This window comes from Pan paniscus, chromosome 16 (genome assembly GCF_029289425.2).
Source record: "Pan paniscus chromosome 16, NHGRI_mPanPan1-v2.0_pri, whole genome shotgun sequence".
In the NCBI taxonomy this organism is placed as follows: domain Eukaryota; kingdom Metazoa; phylum Chordata; class Mammalia; order Primates; family Hominidae; genus Pan; species Pan paniscus.
In genome coordinates this window covers 10,822,696-10,839,073 of record NC_073265.2, presented here as the reverse complement: position 1 = coordinate 10,839,073, position 16,378 = coordinate 10,822,696, and the positions used below count along the sequence as shown (strand labels likewise).

The 16,378-nt window shown below is 37.8% G+C and overlaps 1 long non-coding RNA gene across 3 annotated transcripts in view; it reads left to right on the top strand.

Moving 5' to 3' along the window:
* The window catches only part of LOC117975972 (uncharacterized), a 71,307-nt gene that overhangs the window by 41,899 nt on the left and 13,030 nt on the right, over positions 1-16,378 (top strand). For all 3 annotated transcript variants that reach the window (XR_008621168.2, XR_008621167.2, XR_010110051.1), the window contains 3 exons: positions 7,932-8,038; positions 8,898-8,984; positions 11,394-11,507. This is a non-coding gene — a long non-coding RNA (uncharacterized LOC117975972). The remainder of the gene's footprint in view (positions 1-7,931; positions 8,039-8,897; positions 8,985-11,393; positions 11,508-16,378) is intronic.

Below are 16,378 nucleotides of genomic sequence, written 5' to 3'. Positions count from 1 at the left end.
TTCAAGCGACAAGCCCAAAAGCCACAGAATAGACATTATCATGGAAGAAAGTTAACTAGATATGAAGAAAGATTATAATCATGGAGATGTAGGTTAATTCCTGCTCAAAAAGATGTGGAAATGAACCTTTAGACATCAGATGTATGAAAGTGAGGCATGTTAGTGATACAAGGTGTGTTGTGCAGAGGTGGAAATAGCCTAATAGAAAAAAGGAATGAACAGCACAGTACAACATACACCAGCCCACCATGCAGTGATCTAAGAGATGGACACAGGCCGAGTGCTGACTCTTCAAATGTGCTGGTTAAACAAAGATCCCCACAGCGGGGAGGACTGTCCCCTCTTCCCCAACACAGCTCCCTGTTCACAGGCCACACCACTTTACAGAGGAACACCAGGGATGTTCCAGGAACCATGCCCACAAAACTTACTAAGCCATGGGACTGCATACTACACTCCCAAGGACATCCACAAAGTCAAGACTCTTGCTTTTTCAGAGTGTGATCATGGGCTACATTCTCCATACCATGTTCATATCTACAGTGAACAAACAAACTCCTGCATCCTGGAGACCTACAATGAGAGACACAGCTGACCTTGACCATATTTCTTACTTCTGAGAAGACTGTTAGCAGTAATTCAGGTGCTATTATTTGGGGCATTTATAATTCAGTAAACCTTCTTACCCCTCTAATCTTACAATTCACCCCATCAGAAAGGACGGTTTCATTTAAATTGGCAATCTTAAGTCATGGAGGTTTGCTCTTTTTCTTTCATTATAACAGGAGTTTCTATAAGGTAAGTGACTTGTACAATCCCATTTTCCTCTTCATTTCAATGCATGCATGTGGTCTATTATGATGTGTACTGTTAAGATCATCCATGAGTAAATTCTTCAGCAAAAAAAAAAAAAAAAAAAGAAAGAAATCCAGTGGCAGGCCATGAAGTAGACAGAAGTAGATGTGTAGAAGGACAGACTCATCTCTAGGTGGCAAAGGGGGTCAATGAGCTCTGAGTGCCCAGGGTTAAGACTGGAAAAGTGATTACACATAAAACTCTGCTACCATGATGTCCCAGTCACAGAGGACACAGTGCTGAGCACTCAGCTCCCAAACATTAGCATGATAGTGTGGAAAATATGATTTGTACTGAGTCTGGATTGGCCACCAGAATTCTCAGAAAGGTGCCATTGAAAACACCTCATCATCTGACCACATCCTTAGGCAAGAACCCAACTCTGTCTCCGTCCTCTAGTCTGAATAGTGAATAAAATTTAAAGGGTGCATCACTCCGAAACTTGAGATTAGGGCTTCATGTTCACTGAATTGAGCCCTTGTAGAAGCTGAAACTCTCAGTGCAAATATGCTCAACATTCTAAATTATACATTATATGAGTTTCCTCTTCATTCAGTACACTCTTTAGGGAACACCAAAGCCTGTTTCATTTTCTAAGTATCGGCAAGTGGGGCTGACAAGAGTAACAAGAGGTCAGAGCAAGGCATTTCGTGAAAACAGCAATGCACAGGTGTCTGCAGTCCCTGCTTACAGTGAGATTCACATGACCGTCATTCATGGGATACGAAGGATAAAAGGGGAGGGAGGAAAAAAATATGCAGTTGATCTGGATGAAGAATCGGATTTGAAAGCAACTTAGAATAATCTCTGCTTATATTTCTAAGATTAAGGCAAAAAGTCTCAAGATACAGGATTTTCTGTCTTCAGAGAGTTGCACTCTGCTGCAAACTTTGAAGTAACACTTTACCATTTCTATCTTCCTTCTTATGGGATCTTTGAGCCATAATTTATAAAATCACCTCTACATCTCTTGTATTTTTGTTATGTCTAATAATCTCTTGAGGTCTCTCTAGGGACAGTGACTATAAATTATCACCCTGCCCAACAGGACTCCAGGAAACTGTGTCCTGGATGTTTACAGTGTGCCTTTCATGGGATACTTATTTATCCTGGTGGATACCCCAAAGCATAAGTGTACAATCTTTGACCCAGCATCCTTCTCACAGGATATTTGTTTATACCGTCAGACACCCTTGTGGCACTTGTTCGACCTGTGTCCACTCCATTCCCACCAATGTAGCCACTGTCTAGGAGAGCTCTGAGTTCGAGAAAAGTTGAGCTCACATGTGTTGGTCATGTGAGCCACGGAGGAGGCAACTCAACAAAGCACAGGTATTTCTTGCAGGTGGGGATCGTTGGGCACCATTGCAGGGTCTAACTGACACGTTAGGTCTTCTCCAATCTGCAAGTTTCATAGTCTTCACTTCTTTTTCTTGACCTTGACCCTGTTGAAATGTACAGGTCAGATATTTTGTAAGATGTCCCACAGTATGGATTTGTCTCATGATTTCTCATGATTAAACTAGGGACATGTATACATTAAACACATGTCATCTAAGTTTGAAGACAAGAAAAACTAAACATTATGGATATTAGAAATATAAACATAGAGATAAATATAACAAACACAAATTAGAGGATAACAAATTCACAGTAATAGCGACCTTCAGTGATTAAGGAAGATGATGAAGCTAAGGAGATCCATTAACGGCCATCAACATATTCCTCATGTTCTATTTTATAAAGTCAGCAGTGACTTTAAATAAAAAGAAACTTTATACATTTAAGAGTCATTTAGGATTTACAGAATTGTTTTAAATACAGTACATAGACTTTCCATATATCCCACTACAGTTGCTCTTTTTATTAACTTCTTAATGTAGGACATTTGTCACAATTAACCAATTTTAAACAGTATCATTAACTACTCTTCATACTTTATTCAGATTTTCTTAGTTTTCACTTAATGTCTAATTTCTATTCCAGGACCTCGTCCAGGATACCTCAGCACAGTTAAATATCATGTCTCCTTAGATTTCTCTGACTGTTGCAGTTTCTTAGCGTTTCCTAGTTTTTGATGATATTGACATTCCTAATGTGGGATTTCTCTGAGGTTTTTTTCATGATGAGACTAGATTTGTGGGTTTAGGGGAGGAAGATGACAGAGGAAAGGTGCCATTCTCCTCACATTATACCAAGGGCACAGGCTCTCAACAGGCTTTATCACTGTTAATGTTAATTTGATCACCTAGATGAGGTTGTTTTTATCAAATTATCACACACGGTGAAATTATTATTTTTCCCTTTCCCCATAGAATGTTTCAGAACAAAGTCACTAACACAACACGCATTTAAGAAGTGGGGAGTCATGGGCTAAGCACGATGGCTCATGCCTGTAATCCCAGCACTGTTGGAGTCTGAGACAGGCGGATCATCTGAGGTCAGGAGTTCGAGACCAGTCTGGCCAACATGGCGAAAGCTCGTCTCTATTAAAAATACAAAAATTAGCTAGGCACAGTGCACACGCCTGTACTCCCAGCTACTCGGGAGGCTGAGGCAGGAGAATCACTTGAACCTGGGAGGCAGAGTTTGCAGTGAGCTGAGATCACGCCACTCCACTCCAGCCTGGGCAACAGAGCAAGACTCCAGACTCCATCTCAAAAAAAAAAAAAAAAGTGGGGATTCATGATCTACCTTTTTATTGGCAGAATGTCTACAAATTTATTTGAACTCTCAACTGTAAGCGTGTCTATTCTACTACACATTTATTCATTTATACATAAATTATTTATGTCATCATCTAAACATGGATATTTATTTTATACTTTACATATGCTAATTTATTTGATTGCTCAGATTGTTCCACGGTTGCCTTTTGGAAGGTTTTTTAGTTGTTTCTGGTATAATTTTGAAATACCCACATAATTAAGGTTCAATGTTGTATGGTTGGTTGGTTTTGTTATTGTTCAGCATTTCCTTTTCTTTAACCACTACTAAGTGCTCCAGGCTAACTGTGTATTTAATTGTACTCCAGGCTAAGTGTATAATTGTGTAATTTCTACTACTGTTTCCAACACCATATGATCTAATCCAGCACCATGTTAATGATGTATGTATTCTCTTACTCTCCCTATGAAGAACTTCGTGCTGTTCACTTAATCATACTACCTGAACATCCATGCAGAGTGGTTTCAGAACTGGTAACTTATACCCCAGTGGGAAACAATTTTACCAAGTAAAGTACAGTACATAGGTATAAATACTTTGGCTTTTAGCCTCAGAATGTCCACTTATTTCCCAAATTACTTAGGTCCATTGCTTTTCTCCACTTTCTTTAGTGAGGCTATTCCATACATTCATTACATAGTTATATTATTTTTTTGGTCATTCCTCCTTGGAAACCCTCTACCTACTAAATAAGGTTTCAATTTTGCATAATTTAGATACACTGTTTGTGTTATAAAGTTCTTCAGGATTCAGAAAACATTATTATGTATCCACCATTACAATATCAGAGAGAGTAATTTCACTGCCCAAAAGAAACCTGCTATATTTCACTGATCCCACCTTTCTCTCTCCCAAGCCCATTGTTACCACCGAACTCTTTGCTATCACTATCCTTTTTTCCTTTTCTAGAGAATCGTATAGGTGGAATTACACAGTATTTTACCTTTTCCAACTTATATTTTTTCACATAGCAATATACCTTTTAGATTTTTGAAGTACGTATCATGTTTTTTTAGACTTCCCTTCCCCTATTGTTGCAGGACAGGTGAGCCCCAAATTTGGGGCTTCAGCTGGAAGGGTTCTTGGCTTTGCCCAGGAAAGTATTTAAGAGCAAGCCAGTGGTGATAGACAGCAATCTTTTATTGAATGTTACTGCTCCTTAAAGAGCAGGGCTAACTCATAAGCATTGCATCGGTTGGTAACCTATGGGCTCTTGTCAACTATCTTTACACTAAGGCAAACTCACTTTCAATTACATGTAAATTGAGGAGTGGATCAGTGAAACTTGATGGGCAGGTTATTCAGAACTTTCTAGGAGAGGAGCAGTAACTTCTGGGTTGTTGCCATGGAAAGAGGTGGTTAAATTCCAGGTTGTTGGCATGGAATTTATAAACAGTCATGGTGCTGGAGGGAATGTCTCATGCCAGTGAGCAATGAGGACAACCAGGGATCCCTGCACCTCTTTTTGCCAGTTTCTTCACTGTATGCTGTCTGGACCAGATCTTGTTTTGATCAGCAGGGTTGTGATCAGAAAACAGCCTGCCGGTCTTCTGTCTCATAATGGCAAAAGGCATTGAGTGTCTTTTCGTGTGATTTGGATATGACGGTAGCTTTTTTGGAGAATTGCGTATTTGAATAATTTCCATTTTTGATTGTGATATTTGTCTTTTTATTTTTGAGCTCTAAGATGTTGTCATATATGATTAACAGTAGACCATTATCACCTAGAAAATTTGCAAATATTTGCCTTTTAATTTAACTTTTAAGTTTCAGGGTACATGTGCACATTTGTTACATAGGTAAACTTGTGTTATGGTGGTTTGTTGTAGATTATTTCATCACCAATATACTAAGCCTAGTACCCACTAGTTATTTTTTCTCATACTCTCTCGCCCTCACCCTCCACCCTCCAATAGGCCTCAGTGTGTGTTGTTCCCCACTGTATGTTTATGTGTTCTCATCATTTACCTCCCACTTATAAGGGAAAAAAATATGGTATTTGGTTTTCTGTTATTGCATTAGTTTGCTAAGGATAATAGCCTCCAGCTCCATCCATTTTCCTGTAAAGGACATGATATTCTTTTTTATGGCTGCATAGTGTTCCATGGTGTATATGTACCACATTTTCTTTGTGCAGTCCACCATTGATGGGCATTTAGGCTGATTCCATGTTCTTGCTATTGTGAGTAGGGCTGCAATGAACATATGCATGCATGTGCATTCTTAATAGAACACTTTTTATTTCTTAGGGTATATGCTCAGTAATGGGATTGCTGGGTTAAATGATATTTCTGTTTTTAGGTCTTTGTGGAATCTCCACACTGCCTTCCACAATGGTTGAACTAATGGAGACATCCACCAATTAGTTAGATGGCTGGTGTTAGATGGTGTCACATTGTGGTTTTGATTTGCATTTCTTTAAGGATCAGTGAGGTTGAGGTTTTCTTCATATAATTGTTAGCTACATATGTATCTTCTGTTGAAAGTGTCTGTTCATGTCCTTTGCCCTCTTTTCATAGGGTTGGTTTTTTTTTCCTGAACATTTGTTTCAGTTCCTTATAGATGCTGGATATTAGACCTTGGTCAGACGCATAGGTTGCAAAACTTTTCTCCCATTCTGTAAGTTGTCTGTATATTCTGTTGATAGTTTTCTTCTGCTGTGCACAAGCTGTTAAGTTTAATTGGATTTAATTTGCCAGTTTTTGCTTTTGTTTGCAAATATTTACTCCCATTCTTTGGATGTCTTTATTTTTTATGGCGTAGCGTGAATCACGAAAGTTTCAAATTCTAATGAGATTTAATATACCTGTTTTTTCTTCTTCCCTTTTGCTTTCAGCATCATATCTTAGGAAAGATTTTTTTAACCTAAGACCACAAAGATGGATTCTTGTGTTATTTTCTATATTTTGGACTTGTTTAGCTATTATGTAGAGATATATGGTCATTTTGAGTCAATTACATTTTCAGTGTGAGGCAGGAGTTCAACTTACACAGAATATGCACTTGTTTCAGAAATATTTGAGTAAAAATATTTATCCATATATAATTTATTTGGTGACATTATAAAATTATTTCACTGCAAATATAAGTATTCATTTTTGAACATTATATTCTATTACATTGATCAACATCTATATTCTTATTCTAGTACCGTAAATCTTGATTACTCTTACTTTGTAGTGAGTTTTGAAGTCAGGAAGTATGTATCTCCAATGCCAACCTTTTCTCTTCTTTCTCAAAAGTATTTAGGCTGCTCTGGGTCTATTGCATTATATATGAATTTTAGATAAGCTTTGTGAATTTAGAGAAGGAAATGTCACCTGGGATTTTGATAGAGGTTGTGTTAAATCTATAGATCCATTTGGAAAATATTGACAGCCTAACAACATTAACCTTTATGAACAATGAATAGTCAAAGTTTTTTTTTCCATTTATTTTTTATCAAAATATTTTCTATAGTTTTTTTATATATCTTATACTTAATTTGATAAACTTATTTTTGATTTCATCTCAAATGAAACATTCTGAGTTTTTATTTTAGATTGTTAATTGCTGGCATATAGAAATTCAGAGGATTTTATATATTGACCTTATATACTGCAAGTTTGTTGAACTCATTTCTAAATTCTAAACATACTTGATTAGAGTCCTTTGGAAATTTTATATATAAGATCATGTCATATGCCAAAAGACAGAGTTTGACTTTCTTTCCATACTGGAAGCCTTATATTTATTTTTCTAGACTAATTGCCATGTCTATATCCTCCAGTACAATGTTGAAAACAAGTGTCAAGAGTGGAAATCCTTGTCTTGTTTCTAATCTTGGAGAAGTTAGTGAACCTTTCAGATAACCTATGATGACATGGTAGTTTTTCATGGATCCTCTTTAAAAGGAAGAGAGTTCCCTTATCTGACTCAATTGCTGCATATTTTTCTCATAGGGAGTTTGAGAATTCTCAAGTGCCTATGCATCTTCTGAGCTGATGATGTGGTTTTTTTCTTTATTATGTGAATATAGTGCATGGCACTAGTTGTATTGTATGTTGAACCAAATTTTGCTTTTCTGAGGTAAATACCCTTGACATAGTGTATAATACTTTTTACATGTTTCTGGTTTGTTTTACTAATATCTCCTTGATGATTTTTGCCCCTGTATTCATAAGGTATATTGCTCTTCATTTTCCATATTTGAAATGTCTTTGTCTAGTTGTGGTATCAGAGTAAACTAACTCAGTATACAATGGGAAATCATGCCTTCTCCACTTTGTGGGAATAATTTGTAATAAATTAGTATTAATTGTTTAAGTGATTCCAATAATTCACTAATGAATTCTTCTTGATGAGATCAGAGAGGTTAATCCTAAGAACAGTTACATGAGCTTGGAAGGAGACCTTTCCCCAGCTGAGCCTTAGCCTGGGCCATCACCTACATCTGGACTGGAGAACCAGAGAAACTGTGAGTAGTATGTGTGTGGTTTTGAACCACTAAGATGTATAGTAATTTGTTATGCACCAACTCTTAAGTAATATACCTGACAGTAATTGCAATGAGGCATTCTAGATTAGGTCTTGGAACAGATAAATATATCATTATTAGAAATTCTGGTAAAATATGAAGGAAGTCTGTAGATCAATTAATAGTTTTGAAACATAGTGAAATTCTTAGTTTTCATGAATATACTATGGTTATAATAGTAACATTTTAGTTAGCTGAAGGGTATATGAAACTGTCTGTTCTACATGTGTATCTTTTTGTAAATCTGAAATTATTTCAAAATAAATTTGTTTTCTAAAATTATTATATATTTTAAAGGAAAACAAAGACATAAAAAAAACTGGCTTCCAGAGATGAATGGGCACATAGGGAGAGAATAGCAAAGTAGCACTCTTTTTATGTAGTCACCTTTCCAAACCCAGGTGCACCTGCTTCAAGAGGGCACCATCAAGCTCCAGGGACTGTCATCCTTTTTCTCCTTCTCCGATACACAGTCAGCAGCTGGAGTGTCAGCAACCACTTATTGAGAAAAAGCTGCCTTTCCTTCACATATCCCAGAAAGCCCCATGTGTGGACATCATTTAGCAGTGTATATTCAGGATCCCACTGAAGCATTTTTGGGAGATATGACTCTCAGATATTAGAAGCCAGGAATAAGAAATTTCAGTGACAGGGAACATAAATCATATTTCTGCATTCAGGATAATGTTTTCTTGGTACAGGGATTTCTTCTTCAAGTAATCAAAAGACAACTGTACCTTCAAACCTTTCAGAAAAATATGTTCTAATTTAGTTCTTTTGATTCTACAAACTCCATCAGGAATCGTTTGGGACCGTGCATTCTGTTGACACTTACATTGTGGAATTATGTTGCCCGCTGCCAACCCTAAAGCCACCAAGGTAGCAGGTAAGCAGAGTACAACAAATGTTTCTAATAAATTGGTTTAGGCCAGTCTCTACTTACAGAGACCTGGATATGAATCTTTTACACAACAGGTTTTTTGCAGTTGGATGCTAGTGAGTGGAGAAAGCAGATGATGAAGAGCTGAGCAATGACTTCCCAGACAAACTAACTGCATGGAAGATGTGATTTCCCACAATATCTTAAACCAGCAGTTCCTTAGAGGCTGGCCTGGACACCACAATTCTAAAAGAGATGCCATTTAAGAGAAACCAAATTCTAGACCAGATCATGAGGCAGACACCCAACACTTTGTCTCCATACTCTAACCTGATTAGAAGTTGGAGTTCAATGGAAGAATATCTTGGATATTTGAGAGCATGACTTTATTAAATTTAGCCTTGCTGGAATTGAAAACTGTAGGGCAAAATTCAGTCAACCTCCTAAATTATGTGAGTTTTTGTTTTTGTATGTGAGTTTCTGCATACACATAAAGAAACTCCCACAGTTTAGGAGGTTGACTGAATTTTGGGTATACAGAAACTCATACTTTATGTGTTTCTTCTTCAATCAGTATATTCCTGAGGGAAAACCAAAAGCAATCCTCAAATCCAAGTACCCAAATTAGGGTTGAGCAGAGTAGCAAGGGGGCAGATTAAAACATTTTATAAAGACCATTATGCATCTACTTCTGCAGTGACTAATTATCAAGTGATTTCTATGATCACCAACCATATGGTTAAAACGGCAAATGGGAATGAAGAAAAAAGAGTTACATAAATGTTATAGCTGAAAGCATGGAATTTATAATGAAGCTTACAAGGGTCATTGGTCAAATTCCTAAGATTGCAGTGGGAAGTTTCAAGTTACAGCTTTTTCTAGGTCTTTAGAAAGCTATCACTCGAGTGAATTTTTCAAGTAACTCTTTATAATTTCTATCTTCTTCCTCAATGGATTTCTTAAACCATAATTCATAAAACTACATTTCCATGCATAACCGAAGAATTATAGAATTCCACTAATAACTGTAATGTCTCTAATAGCTATGTAGAATGTAAATACACTTGGTAAACTTATGTGATAAGATTTAAGCATGTTTCTTCAATAACAGATAAGAATACAGTTGATGAGCCACCATAATCTAACACTGAGAAATGGGCAGTCACAGAGGACAGTGTATTCCATTCATCGTAGAGGGCACATTTTCACATTTATGAAACACAGATGCACCTTAAATTTATTAGTGTTAAAACATTATTGACGAGAAGGCGACCATAACATGATTGTCCTCATTTACATATACATGAGCTTGGTCTGTAAACCTTCCATTGACATCTTCAGGTCATACCATCAACATCATGTCTTGCATAGGGGGTTTCAGATGGTTGGAAAGATAAACTCACAGGAGCACCATAGGAATCTCGCAAGAAGTGCAGCATCACCAAAGCGTCAGATTAGCACAGGTGATAATAATATGGGGAAAATCATGGGCTGATGAGTTGAAGAGTGATTCAGGAGAGTTACATCTCAATGAGAGAAAATTTAGGAAAACCTTTGTCAATGTATTTTTCTTGTATGTTCCATCCCATGTAGGAATGACACAAGACAAATATCCACATGTATGCACATTGAAAATATTTTTTCCAGTAATTATAATGTATTTACATTATTACTGTGTGATTTATTTATAAGTGATAAAAGTACTAGTTTCTTCATCTGTTATTGGTTTTGTTCTTCCATTCTGGTGTGTGAAATAATGACATGTTACAATTGACACAAATGATATATCTCGCAATTTATTAGAAAATTAATTTTTAGGGGTTAGTGTAGGGTTGATAATATACTACAAGCTGTATATGTTACCATTTCATACAATCCACACTGACATCTCAGGAAGTAAGCATGATTTTCACTTCTGTGGTCCATTTCGGAGTCTGAGCTGACTTTCTGCAGGAAAGGTATAAAGGAAACTTGAGTTTGATACTGTCTGCCCCAGAGTCTTTGCTCACTTTGACTATGTAGAATGTGTTTTGTCTTACATCTAAATAATTTTCAGGTCTAGTTAGACAGCTCAACTTACCCTCTGTCATGAAGATATTTTCCTAAATTGTTTTCTGAATACTCTATTATTTTTATATTTAAGCCTATAAACCAACTAGAATTGATTTTGTGTGTATGTGAGGTCAAAGGTTAGATCTTGGTTGTTCCCTATGGATATTCAATTTCCTGGAACACTTTAATAAAAATTGATCTCTCCCCCATGCATCAACGTATAAATCAATTTTTATATATGTATATGTCTGCATTCTAGCTCAGTTTTTATTTTTTAAGTTACTGGTTGTTTCTTCTACCTTTGTGCAAATTCCACACTGTCTTATTATTATCATTATTATTATCTTTTTTTTTTTGATACAGAGTCACTCTGTTGCCCAGGCTGGAGTGCTATGGCGCAATCCTGGCTCACTGCAACCTCCTCCTCCCAGGTTCAAGCGATTCTTGTGCCTCAGCCTCCTGAGTAATGGATTACAGGTGTGTACCACCACACCCGGCTAATTGTTTTGTATTTTCAGTAGAGATGGAGTTTCACCACGTTGGGTAGGCTGGTCTTGAACTCCTGACCTCAGGTGATCTGCCCGCCTTGGCCTCCCAATGTACTAGGATTACAAGTGTGAGTCACTGCACCTAACCCACACTGTCTTCTTATCAAGAGAGTCTATTTAGAACAATAATTTTTTCTCCAGAGATTGTTTTGTATTTTTTCTTTTTTAAGAGAGAGAGAAGATTTCGTCCTGATGTCCAGCTAGGGTATAGTGGCTCAATCATAGAGCAGATTCTGTGTTCGAACTACTGGGATCAAATGATCCTCCCCTCTCAGCCTCCTGAATAGCTAGGACTACAGGCACAAGCCACCATGCCTGGTTAATTAATTTTTTTTTTTTTTTTGGTAGAGACCGGGTCTTCCTGTGTTTCCCATGCTGGTGTAGAACTCTTAGCCACAGCAGTCCTCCCTGCTTTGTCTCCCAGGGTGCTAAGATTGCAGGTGTAAGCCACTGTGCCTGGCCCAGAGCCTCTTCTTTTAGCCACGGTACTTCTCTATAATGAAGTAAAAAATGTAACAACCTGCATGTCTTGCACCTACACCAATACTTTCAGCTGTACCTTAAATAAAGCTGTAGGTGTAGAACTTTAAAAAAAATAATAATAAATTTTAATTTTTTTTTTGACAGGATCTTGCTCTTACACCTGGGCTGGAGTACAGTGCTAAGATCTTGGCTCACTGGAGCCTCAACTTCTGGGCTCAAGGGATCCTCCCACCTCACTTTCCCAAGTAGCTAGGACCACAGGTGCACAACTCCATGCCCAGTTAATTTTTTTTTTTTTGTATTTTTTGTAGAGATGGGGTTTCACCTTGTTGCCCAGGCTGATCTCGAATTCCCGAGTTCAAGCAATCCACCCACCTCAGCCTCCTGAAGTGCTGGGATTACAGGCGTGAGCCACCGCACCCGGCTGGTTTAGAACTTAGAACGTTGCTGTAGACTCTTAAATCGCTTAATATGCTTGTGAATCTTAGACAATCCCCCAACACCACTCCCCACTTTATGTATAAATACTTTCAACAACAGCCAGTAATATTGAAAACCTTGAGATGCAGCCATAGTAACCTCCTGCACTGGTGTAGATGCCAGTGTGACAAGTTGTTTCTCCTCTAGACCATGCCCACCAAAGTCAAAGCCACATGGGAGCCTCTGAGCTCAGAGCCACTGTATGGGGTCTCCATGCACAAGGGCAGCAGCTCCCTGTCCTTTCTGTTGGTGAGGTGGGGAATTCATTTCTTTTGAATAAGGCTGAGTTTATTCAATACTGATTCTGCTGGCTGACCAGTGATACCTTAACACTTTATTTCATGCATTGTAATATTTATCCTGGTTTTGATATGATTTGTTGTTCAAATGTGATTAACACTTGGGTATATTTTTTTCTTTTTTTGTTCTCACAAACATTATCTAAAACCAAATTTTTATATTTGTGTTGTGTGTTTAAGGTCTTTAGTCCTCTGTTCTAAAAATGCATTCACAATTATTTTTCAATGAACACTTTTAATTATTTTAATGTTTTCTCATATTTCTCTCTCCTAAACTGAATGTGAATATCACTTTTATTAGAAAAGACAGATGTTACACATTCTCTATGTTTTTGTGCAAATTTTCTCTGAAATATCTCTGGTTGAAAAGGAGAAGGACAGAAACTGTTCTGGAAGCCACAAGGCAAAATTGGCTCAGATCCTTATGCTTAAAAAGATGTGTGAAACTTTCCATTATATGGCTTAGTTTGCTGTACATGTGGAAGGTTAACAAGGCAATGATTTGTGTAGCAGTCACGTCTGAATACAAGGAGCAACCACTTCTTAACTGTGCAGGTGTGAACTTCATGATGTTGCTTTATCTTCTCCTTATACAAAGATTTAGACAATGGCTGGACTCCATAATTCCTTCCACCTCACTTCCATAAATGTGTACATGACATTTCTTTGTACAGATCACCTATTCTATTAGATATTAATTTTTCTTATTTTTGATGAGTGATTATTAAATTTGGTTTTAGTTCTCAGAGATATAAAAAATACCACTTAGAAAATGTGTACATTGAGTGCTGTAATCAGAAAATACTTTCGTGCCATTGACTTGTAAAAAGGGAATTTCAGTTTTTTTATTTATTGTCATTTTCCTCTACCTTAATATTCTCAAAAAGCTTTCATGCTTATGCTCTGTTTTGATTTTAATTTTTGTTGTTTTAGTCAAAAAACATGTGAGGGTTGGGAGTACTTGTTCAAGATGTGTGAGACATGAGCAATCAACAGAGCAAAAACACTGGTATTTTATGGGAATATGTAATAATAGTTGGGCACTTGCCCTGCTAGGTATGGCAGCAGTCAGGGTCTGTGGGCTTCAGTGCTGTACACAGAATTGACAAATCATGCTTTAAGGAAAAAAGTGCCCCTCATCTATTGTATTACAGCCTGGCACCATTTTGTTACCAAACCCAGGTTTGGCCATGGCTACTTGCAAAATCAAGTAACAGAAGGGTAGTAAAAAGAAAGTCACTGGCCCAGTCGGTGTGGCTCACATCTATAATCCCAGCACTTTGGAAGGCCAAGGCTGGATGATCACCTGAAGTCAGCATTTCAAGACCAGCCTGGCCAACATGGCGAAATCCTCCCTGTACTAAAAATACAAAAATTAGCTGAGCACAGTGGCATGTGCCTGTAATCCCAGCTACTGGGGTACAGAGCGAGACTCCATCTCCAAAAAACAAAAAGAAAGTCACTTTATTCCCGAGCTTAGCAATGTGGAAGGGCGGGATTCGTATCTAAAGGAACCATATAAGTTTTCTGGGCAGAAAACAGGATTTTAAGAAGAAATATTGGTAAGCAGGGCATGCAGAAGGGGTGTGGAGGTGCAGGATCTACATGACTTGCTGGATGACTTATCTCTAGTCTTGGGTCATTCGTTAGTCTGCCCAGCATCACTGGGGAAAGAGTCAGGTTGTAGATTAACTGATGTCTTGAGACCATCTCTCTATGGAGGACAATTCTGGCGGGTGCTTGTTTTGGTTCAAGATTTGGTAATTTGTAAGCAAACATATACTTAGCTAAGCTGACAGTGCTTGCTGGTGGTTTGGCTGGTGGAAAGGAAGGAGGGAAAAGTTTGAATTTGCATTTCTAAGGAGCTAAGTAAGACATGAACACACAGGAAAAAGAGAAAAAGTACATATTTTTTAAGGAAAATGAAGTACTTGGTTACAACACCCCACTGTCAAATTCCACTTTATTTTTATTCAATTGGAGCATCATACTCATTTGGTCTGCTTCCTACTGAAAGGGGGCATAGTTATAGAGCATTAGAAAGGAATCTGTTTACCTGGAGTTGGAAATATTCTTGAGTTTTCAGCAGGAACTTACTGTGCATGTATGGTGTGAGGATCCAAGAATTTCTGAGAATGATTTCCTGCATCTCCATGCAGAGTGTACAACAGCAATAAAATTCATAGCAGCTGAAGAGGGCATTTAGCAGTATTAATAATATATAAAAAACTATTTGATGCACCAAGAAGCCGAGTAAATCATGATGTCATAGAGTCCTGAGAGAGGGCATCTATAGCAGAAATATGGGTATCTACATGCATAGCTTGGGTTATATTGTGAGAATAATCTGGGATGTGTGTGTGTGTGTGTGTGTGTGTGTAAAATGGTCAGTCTTAATGAATGCACAAGTGCCACCCTAGGCTACAGTGAAGATATCTAAAGCCATATGATTTAAAGACATCATGAGATTAGACATAGCATTAGTTTGCTTGTGCATGTCTTTTAGGGCTGAGGATATGTTTCTGAAGTTATCCAGTAAGTACACACGGCATTTAGTCTTAATTGTAGTGCAAAGCCCCAAATGTCAGTTGTACCCAGAGCTCCTGTGGAGATATGAGGACAAGTTGGTTACAGGAGGAGTTGCAAGTATTCATGAAGGTGATGCTGACCTATGTTTATTAACAAATATCCATGGAACATACAACTCATTTATTTTGGGGCAGGGACTTAACTTTTAAATGTATTATAATTATGCCCTATGTTTCAAAAGTTCTTTTGAAGACAAAGTCATGCAAGTGTGCATTTACTGTAAATCGGCCAAAACTAGCTTATGGTGAGTGATCTTTTATCAGGAGAAAATTACCAAAATTGGTCCCTTGTCTACTTCAATCTGTAGTTATGGCTGGTGGAACGTGGCTGGGGTCAGTCAGTCAGCTTATCTTGAGACTAGTGCTTGCTTGGCTGCTAGAGAAACACAAACCTTGTGGCAGCTGTAAACATAGTCTGCTTTTTTTAAAGTGTAGGGATGTGAGACTTCACTCTTGCCTGGCATGTTCTTAAGTCCTGTTCATAATTCGGTATTTTATTGTTGTAGTCTGTTTTACAGTTTTTATTGTAATGTTAATGCTGATCAGTTGTGCATAAATTCCCACAATGGGAGGAAGGTAGTTCCATGAACAGGTAGTGAAGCGTGTTCATCACCCCTCTGGTTGTCATGGCCTGAATTAGTTTTTCAGGTTGCTTTGGCTAACATGGGGGTAGGAAGTGTCCATTAAGTTGATGGGGGCTTAGGACTTTATTTTATAGTTTATATTCTCCTTTTTTGTCAAGGTATGCCAGAGGCAGTATGGGTAGCCACACTTTTATTTTCTCTCATGTCAATGGCAGAGCGGCATGCTACCTGACCTGTGTCCATCATGTTCCTTGGTGCGACCACTATGGCCAAGGGACTTAGAATCATAAGTCTTATATCCAATTATATCCAATTCCAGTCTGTAGGCCAGACTGGAATGAATGTGGGCAGGCAATCATTAGTCAT